The 16,473-nt window shown below is 46.1% G+C and overlaps 1 long non-coding RNA gene across 1 annotated transcript; it reads left to right on the forward strand.

The window, feature by feature from the left end:
• Positions 1-10,402: 10,402 nt before the first annotated feature.
• Positions 10,403-14,711, forward strand: LOC146019653 (uncharacterized). The gene is made up of 4 exons (XR_014450638.1): positions 10,403-10,419; positions 10,658-10,688; positions 11,078-11,664; positions 14,495-14,711. It is a non-coding gene; the product is annotated as an uncharacterized LOC146019653 (long non-coding RNA).
• Positions 14,712-16,473: the final 1,762 nt, after the last annotated feature.

Genomic DNA, 16,473 nt, shown 5'->3' on the forward strand with positions numbered 1-16,473 from the left:
TTCTGTTTGCGACTGCAGCTGTATCTGAATATTAAATTATATGTTACAGTCAGTTGAAAACATTATGTACTGTGCAGCCACATATCCAAGCCCCTGCAGGCACACACTACGTAGATCTGCTCAGCTACAGTGGTTTGAGTATTACACCTACTGTACAGTAACTTCATAAAGGTAGAATCAGTGGCGTGGAAGCGGCATCTGGTGGACTGGCAAGGCTATGAAATTCGCAGCCTTTGCGAATAAACCAGAATAACCTCATAAGTACAGCATCAGCTTCAACAACAGTTTGGGTGACTTGGTGCCGCAACAGGTTTATCTCTCAAACTGGGAGACCATTAGTGGTAAGGAATCCTGGATCTACTTTTTTAACCCAAAGCCACCACAAAAGTTGGTGTGAGTGCAGTGCTCCCGTTTTGGGGGATTAAACGTTTCATGTATCTATTGTACCACTCGCGAAGCAGTGCACCGTCACCGAGGACTGGTACACCAATCAATGCCTGCTGCAAGTGCTGGATGCCATTACCCGGCTCTATCCAAGCACACTTGCGCTGGTGATGCTCTTCTCCTTCACAACAATGCATCTGCCCCCACGTCCTGGATAGTGTTGGATTTTCTCGACCATAAATGCAAGCACTTAGGGGTTTATTCTAGTTCATTTTTTCTGACAAAATCCTTCTTAGATGGACAAAACCATGTGCACTGCAGGGGGGCAGATGTAACATGTGCAGAGAGAATTAGATTTGGGTGAGTTATTTTGTTTCTGTGCAGGGAAAATACTGACTGCATGATTTTACACTTCAATATATATCTGGCTTTGAAGAAAAACCCCACCCAAATCTAACTCTCTACGCACAAGTTACATCTGCCCCACCCGCAGTGCACATGGTTTTGTCCATCTAAGAAGGATTTTGTCAGAAAGAATGGACTAAAATAACCCCCTTAGTCTTCTGCTGGACAGTCCAGACCTGGCCCACTGCAACTTTATTGTATTGTATTCCCACAAATCAAGCGCATAATGCATGTAACGGGGGGCCGAGTCATACCCATTCATTCGGGTCTGAATTTGGCCCCTTCCCTGATGTTTGTGGTCTGTGCATGCGCGCATATGCCCATGCGCAAACCCCAGAAGCGAACGCTCAAGAAGGGGAGGGAATGGGGCGGGAGCCCTACGTTTTATGGGTGTCCTCATAAAAACGCTGGCTGTTCCCCTGCACATGCAGGAGTGGCGATGCCTGCTCGGGGAGGGCGGATGACATCACATGATATCAGCTCCCGCCCCCTTTTTCTGGCGATCTGAGGGCATAATAAAAGTCAGCCTAGACTGACTTTTATTAGCGAACGGCAGAAAAATCATCGATGCTGTGTGACCATCAAATTATTTTTCGGTTGTGCGACCGCATGTGAGGAGGTGCGTTACCGTACATATCCCCTTGCATGCTAGCGAGGGGATTCCAGTGGTGGTGGGGGGGGACGTTCGGCCACGTGGCGGGGAACGTTTACCTGTTTGCTAGGCTGTTTGCTAGGCCCTTATTTTGTGTCACCAGGAACTGCAGTGGAGACTTTCATCCAGCATGTAGAAGACGGGATGCAGTCAAAATCCCGACGGTCAAAATCCCGACAGGGTCATAATACCGACAAGGACAAAATCCCGGCAAGGTCTAAATCCCGACATTTAACATACGACATTTAAAATCCCGACAAGGTCAAAATACCGACATATGGAATGTACAGGTGAAACTGTCAACATGACTTTGGGTCGACAGGTCGCGAGGTCGACATGGGTTTTTTCACTGTTTTTTCACCTGACAGGCGGTATTTCATGCCCTACCATCCACTCGGGTGTGGTGGGAGAACAAAATAGTGCCCGAAGCATTGCAAGCGAAGCGAGCGATGCGAGGGGCTGCGGTTCACCTCCAACTGTGTCCATGTCGACTGTGTCGACATTCGGATAAAAAAACAGTGAAAAAACCCACGTCGACCTCGCGACCTGTCGACCCAAAGTCATGTTGACAGTTTCACCTGCACATTCCATATGTCGGTATTTTGACCATGTCGGGATTTTAAATGTCGGTATTTTGTCCTTGTCGGTATTTTGACCTTGTCAGGATTTTGACCTTGTCAGTATTATGACCCTGTCGGGATTTCATACCGAATCCATAGAAGACATACCGGCTTCGGACTGCTCCAGTTGATTCACCAAGTGAGCGCGTGGCCGCTTTGCATAGACTCCTATCGCCAATACTTTGATAATAATGTAATGTTTGCTTTCTTTGTAAATCTAATGCTTTGTGTCCATCTGGACGTAGCACAGCCCTGGTAGCTAGGCAGCTACCAGCATGAAGTATACAATACAGGAGACCTGCAACCCTCCCATTATTACCCTAATGTACTTGTTCCCTCCCTGCTGCCTTCTTCTCTTATAAGTCCGGCTGGAGGCTGCACACAGCTTACTACAGCCACAGGGATCCTAGCTGCACCCAGAGGAGGTAGGTACTCAATATCCGTCGTCCATGTCTATAACTATCCGGTGTCCTATATACTCAGTTGTCTTAGGCTATCGAGGGGAACAGGTATGGGTAGTAGGGTCGACTGTATGAAGGTCGGCATTCATTAGGACGACCACTAAAGGCAGACAGGGCTTAGGTCGACACATGAAACAGGTCGACATGGTTAAGGTCGACAGAGTCAGAATGCCGACACAAGCAACATGAGTTTTTCATGTCGACCTTTCCATTGTTGACCTTATGCTTGTGTCGACCTTCCGACCCATCGACCTTAGACATGTTGACCTATTTCATGTGGCGACCCAAGCCCTGTCCCTAATTTATGTCTACCTTCATTGTGTCGACCTAGCGACCATATCCCGAGGTGAACAAAATAAAAAAGATAGATAATGGGTAATTTGCCGGGGTTAATAATTTCTGTGTCATAAACCATCTAGAACGATAAGGACGACATGGGAAAGGTCGTAAATGTCGACGTGGATTTTATCACAATTTTTTTGTCCCGAATTTCGACACAGTCGATATGGACACTGAAATGTAGCACCATCTCGCTACGCTCAGCACACTATTTTATTCTCCCACTATGTCCTAGTGGATGGTAGGGCATGAAATACAGCCTGTCGGCACATGTCGGCTAAAAAATTTTTTAAAAACCCCATGTAAAAATTTTGACTATTTACCTTCCCCATGTCGACCTAATGTTTGTGTCGAATTGATGACCCTGTGACCAAACCCATGTCGACCTTCCTGCATGTCAACCTTAATGCATGTCGACCTAATGGTGACGCTCTGGTGACTGTCGACCCAATGCTTGTAGACCTAGTGACCATATCCCGAATATACTGTATACCCTGTGGTTTTAAATCTCCACATTTTAGTTACTGGGATAAGACACATTTGCTATACTGTCAGAACAAATATTACATTTATGCCCTTTTCAGACCGCACATATTACACCGGTATTTTGCAGGTTTTTTACTGTTTCAAAACGGTAATATGTGCGGTCTGAAAGGTCCAGAGTGAATTTACCGTTTCCAAAAAATCTGGAAACGGTAAAAAAGCAGGGTCCTACCCATTTTAAACCCATTTTTTTTTTGCAGTCTGAACGGGTCTGAAACGGTATTTAGGACCCAGCCAGCAGTGAGCACAAGCTGGTCCTGCTCTGTGCATATCTAATGACTGGGAACCAGTGAAGTGAATATTTAATGAGCGGGACCCTGCCCCCTGCATATTTAATGAGCCGGACCCGCTTCTGTGCAGTGAATATTTAATGAGTGGGTATCCACCATCCATATGAAGGGGGCGGGAACACGCTCATTAAATATTCACCGCACGGAGTGGGTCCCGCTCATTCCATATTCACCACTCATTCCCATGCGATATGAAAGGGTAATAAGTGCGGTCTGAAAGGGGCATACTGTAATTTGCTTTGACCTGTTGCCGGTTTTGCGGTGTGAAAGCGGCATTATACTAATCTACTGGGTTTTTTTTTCTGATTCCATTTCTCTCAATCATTACAGTTTATGTGGGTTGTAGTTTAATTTAAAAAAAAAAAAGGTAAAATTTGATGCAGCTGTTCTTTATTTACCACAGTTGTATAGCAAAATTTCCTTTACTTTCTTCTTAAGTCCAGTGGTGTAGCTAGGTGCCACGGCGCCTGGAGCAAGGGCATGTTTCGCGACCCCCCCCAATTTGTAGTAGGTGAGGCTCCTGCGCAGTGAAAAGTGGGCACGGACCAACATTATAACACACACCGTAATGCCCATTGCACATTTTAGTGAACTTTGTAACTCCAATTACACATAAGCCCACACATGTCCATTCCATACTATATAACACTCCACAATGCCCATGACATACTATATAACACTCCGCAATGCCCATGACATCCTATATAACACTCCGCAATGCCCATGACCTAATATAATACACTCTGCAATGCCCATGACATACTATATAACACACCATAATGCCCATTACACATTTGACACATAAGTGCCACTTACCTACATGCTCAATGCCAGGGGCTTCATGCTCGATGCCAAGGGGCTTCATGCTCGATGCCAAGGGGCTTCATGCTCAATGCCAAGGGGCTTCATGCTCGATGCCAAGGGGACTGAATTTGCTTATTGCCAAGGGGGACAGAACTGTGCAGCGGCCCGCTCCTGGCTCCCCGCCGCTATTTTCAATTCAATGCACCGCCAGTAGTGTGCAGCAGGGAGGGAGGGTGGGAGCAGTAGTGTGCAGCAGGGAGGGAGGGTGGGAGCAGTAGTGTGCAGCAAGGAGGGAGGGTGGGTGCAGTAGTGTGCAGCAGGGTGGGTGGGTGCAGTAGGGTGCAGCAGGGTGGAAGGGTGGGTGCAGCAGTGTGCAGCAGGGTGGGAGGGTGGTTGCAGTAGGCTGCAGCAGGGTGGGACGGTGGATTGCAGTAGTTTGCAGCAGTAGTGTGCAGCAGGGTGGGTGGGTGCAGTAGGGTGCAGCAGGGTGGGAGGGTGCTTGCAGTAGAGTGCAGCAGGGTGGGTGCAGTAGGGTGCAGCAGGGTGGGTGCAGTGGTGTGCAGCAGGGAGGGAGTGCGCCATAATTAGCCAGCTGCCAGTTAGCCGCTCACCTCCCCCCTCCCCCTGCCAGTGTGCATCCGTGTGCAACCCCCCCTGCTTGTGCTGACAGATGCAGCATGTGTGCACCCCTCCCCCCCTGCTAGTGTGCGTCCGTGTGCACCACCCGCCCACTCACAGCTCCCTGCTGTGTCCGGGAGAGAGATGTAAAATTCATATCTCCCACTGGACCGCTAGCCAATAGGCGCTCGTGGTCCAGCAGCCACCAGTTGATTGGCTGCTGGACCGCAAGCGCCCATTGGCTAGCGGTCCAGTGGGAGACGTGAATTTTACATAGCAGCACGTCTCTCTCCAGTACAGAGCAGGGGAGCGGGAGAGCAGTAAAGCTGGCAGGCGGGCGGGCGAGCTGGCGGTACCGGCACCGGCACAGCTACGGGCGCCATGCTATCTTCCGGCACCGGGAGCATGTGCTCCGCCGGCTCTGCTTAAGTCTACATTTACGTTTGGTGCTTTCTAGGACAGAACATGACTTGGGTTCTCTGGCATGCCTCTGTCATAATTGTACAAAATATTCAGGCCCCAGTCAATTGTCAAACCAAAATCACCCTGTAGTTTTTGCTTGATGCCAGAACGAAAAGACAAACAAATTTACCACCTCCCGCCATCTGTCCCCGCCCTGCATCCCCACCATCTCTTTTCCTGCATCCCCGCCATCTGTCCCTGCATACCCACCATCTCTGTCCCTGCGTCTCCACCTTCTCTGCCTCTGTGTCCCAGCCATCTGTGTCCCTGCATCCCCGTTGTCTGTGTCCCTGCATCCCTGCCATCTCTGTCCCTGTGTCCCCACCATTTCTGTCCCTGCGCCCCCACCCTCTCTGTCCCCACTGTCTCTGTTCCTGCATCCCCACCATCTGTCCATGCATCCCTGCCATCTCTGTCCCACAGTCTTTGTCCCTGCTTCCACACCCTCTCTGTCTCTGTGTCCCAGCTGTCGCTGACCCTGTGTCCCTGACATCTCTGTCCCTGCATCCCCAACAAATCTGTTCCTGTGTCTATACCTTCCCTGTACCTGTGTCCCTGCCATCTGTCTCCACTGCCTCTGCTCCTGTGTCCCCGCCATCTCTGTCCCTGAGTCCTCTCCTTCTCTGTCTCTGAATCCCCACCACCTCTGTCCCTGCATCTCTGCCATCTCTGTTCCTGCATCCCACCATTTATGTCCCTGCAGCCTCTGTCCCTGCATCCCCACCCTCTCTGCCCTGCATTCCTCTCTCTGTTATTGAATTTTGGCTCAATCCGCGTGGCATAATGTGAATTTTGACTCATTCCGTGTGAAATTTGTCTTATTCCGTGTGGCATAACATGAATTTTGGCTGATAACTAGTTATTGGGTAGAGGGACAGAGTGTAGAGCTAGTTTGTCAAGCTATATATGGGGGTGTCACTCCCCAGCAAAGGTACAAAAAGGAAAAATGGATGACTCCGCTATATATAAATGAACAATTTATACATGATGCTAGTAACAATTTTATACTATTTATTGAAATCAAATACAAATAAATATGAATGTAAACATATATAAAAACAAAAATGAATGCACCCAATTCATAAAGATATACTAAAATTAATAAAAAATGGTGCCTGAGAAAATGGGGTCCTATGGGAGAGATGGGATCCCAGGAAGCAGCACAGAGGCTGGTTCAGTCACTCAAATGCAGGAGATGGTGTGGCAGTAATGGAAAGAATCAGTCACCTACGAGTAGTCCACCAAAGCGTTTTACTCCTCTAGGGAGCTTTTTCAACGTGTATCTGGTGTTAATACTGGTGGGTTTTCATTATCAATCTAATTAGATTAGTAAGGGTATAAAACCCACCAGTATTAACATTTCCACAGCGGGTATGACTTTGGTGCACGCATTGCTACAGCCTTTACCCACTTCAAAATATCCACGTTGACCACTGGTGTTCCCGCCAGTTCAAGGGAAATCGTTAGTGATAACATTCATGAACAATATCGTCTAATGTGTACCCATCTGGTAAAGGTACTTACACAATAGACAATTTTTGTTTTGCATAGATATTTTTTGTTTAACAATATGCATGATAACGATAACTTTAATGTTATTTTCTTGCATATTGTCTAGTGTGTATGCACCATATCATTATGCGCACTCCCATGGGTTGTTAGAAGGAAATAAGAAAGCGGAATTATTCAATGGATTTTTGCTTCAGTATTTATAAGGGAAGAATCTTCAGAAGATCTCCCACAGATTAAATGCTCTGCTCTTGATTGCTCCCAAACTGTATATTTGAGTGAGGAAAAAGTCAAAAATAGATTACAGAACCTAAATAGTAACAAATCTCCTGGCCTGAATGAAATACACCCCAGGATACTAAGAGAATTGCGTTCTGTCATAGCACTACCATTATATCTGATATTGGAGAAATCAATAAACTCGGGGACAGTACTGAGGGACTGGCGCATAGCTAACGTAGTACCAATACAAAGGTAGCAAAACTAACCCTGAAAATTATAGAACTGTCAGCCTTACATCCATTGTGGGGAAAATATTTGAAGGAATAATAAGAGATAGTATTCAAAAATTCTTAGAACAGGAGAAGGTGATAAGTAAGGCTCAGCATGGGTTCCTCAAAAATAGATCATGTCAGAATAATTTAATTAGCTTCTATGAGGAAGTCAGTAGGGGGGCTGGACTTACTGAAATCTGTTGATGTAATACTGCTTGATTTCGCTAAAGCTTTTGACACGGTGCCTTATAAAAAGCTTATTAATGAGACTAGGTAATTTAGGGTTAGGAGAAAAATTTGTAATTGCATTAAAAACTGGTTGCACAATCTGGGACAGAGAGTGGAGGTAAATGGCATACATTCCAGCTGGGGTAAGGTCCAAAGTGGAGTCCTGCAAGGTTCCATATTGGGACCCACCTAATTTAATATATCCATTAATGATTTAGGAAGTGACATAGTGAGTAGATGATGTGGTAGAACTCCTTTCCCCAACACTGCCACCCCCATTAGGCAGAAATTAGAACAGTGGCAGTTGTGCCCTACCTCCCATAAAGAGATTTAATGTCCCTCAATGAAGGGTTGTGGTCACACAATAGTAACTCTCATTAAAATGACAACACACAGTAGTACAATCATATACACATTACATCACATGCATTGACCTTGATTCATATTAAATCACACAGTAGTGCCCCTTATAAACATAATGTCCACAGTTGTGCTGCTTATACACATGCCTCTGTCACTCCAGCAACTCAATGTCCATGTCCCTCAGCAGCTCCATGCCTGTGTCCCTCCAGGAGCTTCTCCACCTCTGAGTCCCTCCAGCCCCCTCTCACCCTGTCTTCAGCATGTATAGAGCCTGCTCCTCTTAGTGGCCCTTCTTCACTTCAGTGGCATGACGTCACATAGGACGTGCCAAAAGAAGCCTCTGGGACAGGCTTTTCTGATGAATCCATACCTCCCAACTTTCGGTGCTCACCAGTCGGGACGCTGCTGCAGCGCGCCGGAGGCGCATCGAAATTTTCGGGGGGCGTGGCCTAATTTGGGGGCGTGGCCTATACGCGCGGCTCCCCCGTGAGGCCACGCCCCCATTTTGCCGCTATGGGGGCATGACCCAGAGGCTCTGTGAGCCTCTAGCCATGCCCCCAGCCCCCTGGCTGCGGGAATAGACGCTGTGCGCATGCGCACAGCGTTTATTCCCTGCTGCTTAGCAGCCGACAGGGGGGACTCCCAACAGCCCCCCCACACCGCGGGACACTGCCGCCCGCGGGTGGGACATCGGGACAGCCCCTGACAATCGGGACTGTCCCGATAAAATCGGGACTGTTGGGAGGTATGTGAATCTACTGTTCAGGGCTGTGGTGGAGGTGGAACTCAATTCCCCCTTCCATTAGAGGTGGCGGAACTCAGTTCCACCCCGTTCCCCCCTCACTTTAACCCCTGGCTACACCAGATGTCACTGACCCTGGTACCGCCACTGACTTTGCTACAGGTATTTAAGTTCTGCCGATTACTGATCTAATTCTGGTTCAGTACAAGTTTTACACCTAAGAACAATGTTAATGAGTCCTCATTATGCTTATGAATATGGCTGTCTCTGTAAATGTTTGAAAAAGCATGTAGCACACATAATATCTGATTGCTATGGCTAAGGGTGGAACTATTTTTCATAAAACGAATATCTCCCAGGGTGTATTTGTTCTGCGAGTATTTGCCATTAAGCGTAATCATGCTGATAAGCATTTTGCCATCAGAGAACTAAAGGCACACTGCGTCACTTCTGTACACCGCCGGTGCCAGGCACATACTATGTACATTAGTGTATCTGTACTATATTATCAGCAATACTCCCAGCACCAGCGAGGACTGGAGAGCTGGAGCCGGCCTGCTGTGACTGCAGAGGTGTTTGTAGCAGCCAACGCCCATAGGGTGTAGAAGGACAGTGTAATGGTTAGCGTTACTGCCTCACAGCACTGAGGGCATGGGTTCGATTCCCACCATGACCCTAACTGTGTGGAGTTTGTATATTCTCCCCGTGCTTGCGTGGGTTTCCTCCGGGTACTCCGGTTTCCTCCCACAATCCAAAAAAATATACTGGAAGGTTAATTGGCTCCCAACAAAATTAACCCTAGAATGTCTGTGTGTGTACATGTGTTAAGGAATATAGGGGGTAATTCAAATTTGATCGGATGGGGTCGAATTCGGCCCCGTTCAGATGGTGGGGGTTCTGCGCATGCACATATTTAGGCATGTGCAGAACCCCTGTGCGAACGCCTCGGCGAGTAGAATTAGATTTGGGTGGGGTTTTACTACAAAGTGAGAACTATATTGCAGTGTAAAAATAAAGCAGTCAGTATTTACCCTGCACAGAAACAAAATAACTCACCCAAATCTAATTCTATCGGCACAAGTTAAATCTGCCCCACCTGCAGTGCACATGGTTACAAATGGATAACATTTGAGAAGGAATTTGCGTTTGCGAGTGAACCAGAATAAGGGCCCTGATACCCCAGTTCATTTCACTGCTTATTAGGGAGCAGTGGTAAGTTATCCTCCTTATACAAGATATGCAAGAAAATATAATTGTAGCATAGACAAGAAAGATCTAAGAACCAACACAATCTTTGGCTGTTGTAAATGTACAGTATATTAAATTGTACCATACTTTTTTAGTCTCCACTGCAGGCCACTTGGGCTGAACTGTCTGGTCATTAGACCCCACCTCCAACACCGAGAAAAGCCAACAAACCACAGGTCTGCGGTGAGGGGGCGTAGCTAAATTACACAATTCCTGGTGTTTAGCCTCACTCCATTCCCTCGCCCCTGCGAAAGCCAGTGAGTATCATAATATCCTCTCTGCTTCGTTAGGAAGCGGGCCACATGCAGTAGAGCCAGCTACTCTTCTGGGGCTGTGGGGGACTGGCAAGTAAAAATTGTGTCCTTGGTCTCTGGATGTAACCACAATCTGCCTTATTCACGCAGCTTGCATTGTGTAATAATAAATAATATCAAATTTTTTGTATATGTATTAGAATGTATTTAATTAATGTATGTTTCTTGTATTGATTTCTAGGACTTTATCACCATGTGGAACTCAAACCAAGGTTAGTAAACTTTAATTAAGACCTGCTTTGTACAGTCCTACAGTCTTCCCGCAGCCATGGGCCTGGCTACTGCAGGTAGAGATACACCTACAGTGAAGTGATATCATATTAATCAGGTTTTACAAATTACTTGGTAGCTTGTTAGGGGTAAGAATGGTACATTCTCTTACTCGAGGCGCTGATTTTAGGAATAACATCTGAGTGCACTGTGAGCTTCATCTTGGGGGAGGGGAGGGGGAGATATAGGGGGAGGGGGAGATATAGGGGAGGGTAATTGTCCAGCGGCTGATCCATGTCTTGGGGGAGTTATTACCTTTATTATAGTCAATGTTGTAAGCATGAATCAACAAACCACAAAAAATAACTACATTCACCTTGTTTGGTTTCAGAAATGGCCAGTGGGCGGCCCTCCCTTACTCCCCCACCGTATGGTCTGCTCTCATCCTCACAACCGCAAGTTGGTCAGCACCAATCCCCCCCACCATACATTGAGTCACCATCGCAGATCCCATCATATGGTCAGCAGCAACCTGCCCCTCCACCATATAGTCAGTTACCCCCATATGTTCCTCCTGGCCAGGGTTATTCTGACCCAGTAGGACCATCCTCTGGGTCTTATTCTACCAGCAATCAGCTCTACCATAAAGAAAATGGGAAACACGGTAGCAATTCTAACCGCGATACTTCTGAAAGTGCCGAATCGCATAGACATCATGGACTCATTGGATCTATTCTCCATGGACACCACAAACATCATGATCACAATAGGTCTCAACATGGACACCACGAACATCATGATCACAATAGGTCTCAACATGGACACCACGAACATCATGATCATAATAGGTCTCAACGTGAGCACCATGGACATCATGGGCTTCTTGGGAACCTTATACACCACCTCCACCACCATGAAGACGAGGAAGACAAGTGACATCACAAATGTAACCAGAGCAAACTGCCGACAATGATAAATGTAAGTATTTGTACTGCAAATATCAAAAAATATGTCCTCCTGCGTTAGTAATTAGTGTGACATGTTACTTGTATAACTCATTTAGCACACATGTAAACCAACACCCAGCACTGTATTATAATGTTCCCCGTGGTGCTCCTCTCCTGCTACTGTAAGTTGCATGTGCTGCTTATGGAATCATGAGTTTATATGGAGTACTATATCACTCGGACCTAGCAGAGCAGCCAATTCCAATACATCATGCAAAGATATCGGTACATTTGCCTGTATTTGCGGCCAACCGCACAGTGGGGATCATTTAGGTGAGGTTGCACCTGCGATATCATGCAGTGTTCGATGCTTTTTACAGGACCTGTTCTGTGAATGTCCTGCGATGTTGGAAGCAGAAGGGCAGCAGACTGCCAGTGATGGTCAGTCTGCTGTCGTTCTGGGAAACAGCAGTGATAGCAAATCCATCCGTACTTGAATAACCCCCATTATATCGGACGTTCCTTGCTGCCACCTGATATACCTGTGACAGAGACTCATTTCTGCCATCCTCCAAAGCTGTAAGTTCCACATCAGCAACAGTTGCAGACAGTGGCATGGGGGGGGGGGGGGGTGTACTTTGTACCCGGGTCCAGGTCTGCTGGAGGGTCCTTGGTCCCGCTTCCCCATTGCAGAGAGCAGGGAGTAGTGGAGAGATTAGAGCACAGCCTCTCTCCCCAGCTCAGCACAAGTTGCTCAGTGCCGTGTGCTGAGCTGGGGAGAGAGACAGCTGCAGCGGCAGCCTGTCCTCTCTCTCACTTTCATGAGGTCGTGGCCACACCCCCCCAGAAGCCCTGCCCCCACCAGTGACCAGGCCCCCTCCATTTTACCAGGGCCTTGTCAACTAGTCAGTGCACCTGTTTGTAAGAGAGTAGTCACTGCTACCTTCTGTCGCTTGTGTGTAGCTGCTGCAGCACCTCTTTGATGACTGAGGCCATACCTCCCAAATGACCTGATTTTTGTGGGACCGTCCTATTTTTTTTAAGCCTTTGAGAGAGATAAGTTGATGGAGATAAAGTTTCAGGCAATCTGCTCCTAACTGCCAAGCTGTGTTTGATGAATGCTAGGAGCTGAGTGATTGGTATTTTATCTCTCTCCAATGCTTAGTAAATAGACCCTGGTACGCAGAAACTAAGCAGGATCCTTATGAATAGTATCTCTTACAGGTATGTCCACAGCATATTTTGGTTCTATTTGCTTCTGAGCCGTAATCGTCTTATTCCTTAATGATTAATAGCATGGACTCTCTGTGCACCAAGTTAATATTTATTAACAGTTGTTTTTATGTAGCGCCAACACATTATGTTCCACTTTACAAAAATTAGTGACACTGGGTAGTATCCGGAAGCTGTATCTACAACGCTTTATGTACATGGTGCTACAGTGCCAGTGGTTCAGCCTAAACCCAAAGTCTCCTTCACATGCCACAAGCATTAGATACTACATGCCAGTTGTATAACCGTCATTACATGCACATGGGCAGTATGACTGGTGAGTCCCTGAGCGCCCATACACATGTGTTTAGCAGCATAACAAGAGGAGCTACATGTATATCAGCCTATGGCACCTGGAACGTTTAATCAGACCCTGTAAAATCTATTTTTCCTCTTCACGGGCAAGTGACAATTCCTCTAAAAACACAGAGGCGTAGCGAGGGTGGTGCCGGTGGAGCTCAAGCTCCGGGCGCCGGTAGTTTGTAAGGCACCGGCAGTGGTGCAAGTAACATATGACTTAAAGAGCACTTTGTGAATCGCGCTGTGTGGATGCTCTCCTCGTCTTGTTGCCGAGCGGTGCTGGCTGGTGTGCGTGCTGCTACCCGGCCGGCAGTAACCTTCCCCTGTCAGTGCAGCACATCCCGGCTAGGCCACCACGGGATGCCGTGTACACGCCTCGCTCCCTCCACCCTCTGGTCCCCACTCCCTGTAGCTCACTATCCCCGGTCCCCATAGCTCAAAGGCCCTGCAGTAGTAGCACCATGGTGCCCCCGGGGCTCCCTGGCTGTAGACCCACCGGTATGCGCCCAACTTTCAATGAAGCCCACATGTGAAAGTATGGATGTATCCTAATGTTTGTACCAATTTCCATGTGTAGAGTCTGCATTCACTTTTCAAACACTTGCTATGTATGCTGTACCAATACATCTTCTCCACTATTGTGTTATTTATCAAATCAATCTTCTTTGCCATAAAAGTAAACAAAAAAAACAATTAAAAAAATAGGGAACACAATAGAACGATATTCTTGAATCACACATGAAAGGCTATAATGATGGGTAAGGAGCAGGATGGATTTTGATTTTGCCCATGTGATATACTGTATTTCCTTGCTACATCCTTACTATCAATGTCATTGTTCCACGGAAGTCCTCTCACCGCAAAGGACGGCTCTTACAACAAGAGCCATCCTTTGCTAACATTTCCATGCTGATATTTGTGTGTGTGTGTGTGTGTGTGTATATATATATATATATATATATATATATATATATATATATATATATATATATATGGGGGGCGCAGTGACATGAGCTTGCTCCGGGTGCCCTGGCTGCACCCTAAGCCTCTGTAAAAACATCCTGAAATCCTACGCAAGTCCCTGTGCTCATGACATTTACACCTGTCTCTTGTTTTTTCTTGTTGTTTCCCTGCCTATTTGGTGCTGTTGGGACTCGCAATCCATATAAATAGTTTCATAGTCAAAATTCTTTATCACCCAGGAACAATTTCCCCTGCGGCTCCGGTCTCTTCCATTGATATTGTATATTCATGTTTGGGCTAATATTCTGTCATCTGTTTTGCTGCAGCATAGGAGATGATCCATCAGCGGAGATTCTGTCTGAACATCGCCACGGATAGTGTTCCACAACCAGTCTTTCCAGATCCATTATACACAATGGGGGTCATTCTGACCGAGTCCCTGTGACGCCGCCTTGCCGAATACCTGCCGATGCACATCTTAATGCTTATAATGAAATATAACTTTTATTAATATTGTTGTATGTTGTAATTTACATGGATCTTTAAAACATGGCAAATAAAATAAATGTAGAAATGAAAAATGTAATTTGTAAAATTGTATCCTTTTTATTTTATTTCTTTAGCTTGGGGTGTTATATTTGTTACTTCACATATGTTTTGTGTCCGTACAGGGACTTCCAGGACTGAAAGACGCGGTGGGCAAGCCGTTACTTATGGCCATAAATAAGCGAAGAACCTTGCTAAAAATGCAAAATTTTATTGCAATATTCATTAATTCGGGAGTTTGATTTGTGCACCGGCAGCTTTGACTTTCTATGCAGTTCTACTGAAACTTGAAAGCCCTGGACCGGCAGCCATTGCAAAGCAACCAATCAGTTTTGGTTATTTCATAGAACAGAGGATCACAAAGTGGCCATTCTTTACCATTCCCAATAGAAGTCCACGTGAATAGTACAAAAAAGTAAAAAAAAAGGAATATACATAATGCCCCAAAACTTGTTGACCTATTGCTTATTATTGACCTTTTGACCCTGTCGACTATATGCATTTGGACCATATGTTTTGACGAATTGATTGTTGTTCTAGAGTCTAGACAGAATGTTGACCTACCCTCCGGATCCTCACATCAAAGAGGTGAGGAGGATTTAGCCTTCTATATATATAGTGGTTGATCTATGACTTTAGCTGCTGAACACAAGAGTGACAAAACAGAATCCCAGCAGTGGGTGTTGCCTAGGAGACGGAGGTACTTGCTTCCATACATGAGAACCCTCCCCCAGAACAGATGAGGTCAGGTGTTTATTTTTGTCATTATGAGATCATTTTTGGATTTTGTATGTGTTGTGGTTAGGGGTGCTCCCTGAATTTCCCCCCTGCAGGATCCCCAAATTGGGGTTTGTACCTTTCCATACACAAATATTAAATAGGAAGAGATACACATTCAGAAAAGAACAATGTGCAGAATGATCTCTGAGTGATTCTCTTTTACACCTGTTTCTTTACTATGATTTTGTTTTCATGAATTAGTGAAGCAGCTACAATGTTCTCCAGTAGAGGGCGGTGTGTTGCAACTTGTGCTGTGATACTGCGATGTAAGCTGTTTAGTCTGCACCCATTGCTTCAGCGAGTCAGCTTTCGACCATTCCAATATTCTACTGAGGGGACTTGCAATGATAGTAGCTTTGAATAGCTGGTAGACTAAGACCCCTCCATGTGTTGTCCTGTACATCAGGTCTAGTTTCAATCGCAGTCTCCTTCCACCCCATCGCTGGGGTATCATAATGTGTAAAGTTTGCAAGAGTTACAAAGTTTTGGGGAGATTATTAACTATTTAACAAATGTGACTTTGACGACTGGTGTGTCTCAAGGCTGTCTGTAGGACCTCGGTAAAGCCCCTACCCAACCATCCAGGGAATAAATTAAAATAATTATAATGTTATACACCTCCTGCAGTCCCTTGCCATCTCTCCATATGCTTCCATACAGTGAATGGCTTTAAGAGTTATGATTGGTTGGTAGCTTCAGACATCCACCAATCAGTATGCTCACAGCCAAATGTGATGTGTAATCCTTCTGTGTGACACACGTATGTGATGTGTAATCCTCCTGTGTGACACACGTATGTGACATGTAATCCTCCTGTGTGACACACGTAAGTTTCTGTGTAAGATTACAAAAACATCTCTGAGATTAAGAAAAATATACCAGTGTCTTATTTTGAACAGCTTTTTTTCTCCCACTTGAAACCGGTTCTGGCGTGCTTACTACCGACACGTCATTTGTAAATAGATCTTTGTAGGTTTAT

This window comes from Crinia signifera, chromosome 7 (genome assembly GCF_055691185.1).
Source record: "Crinia signifera chromosome 7, ASM5569118v1, whole genome shotgun sequence".
NCBI classification, from domain to species: Eukaryota; Metazoa; Chordata; class Amphibia; order Anura; family Myobatrachidae; genus Crinia; species Crinia signifera.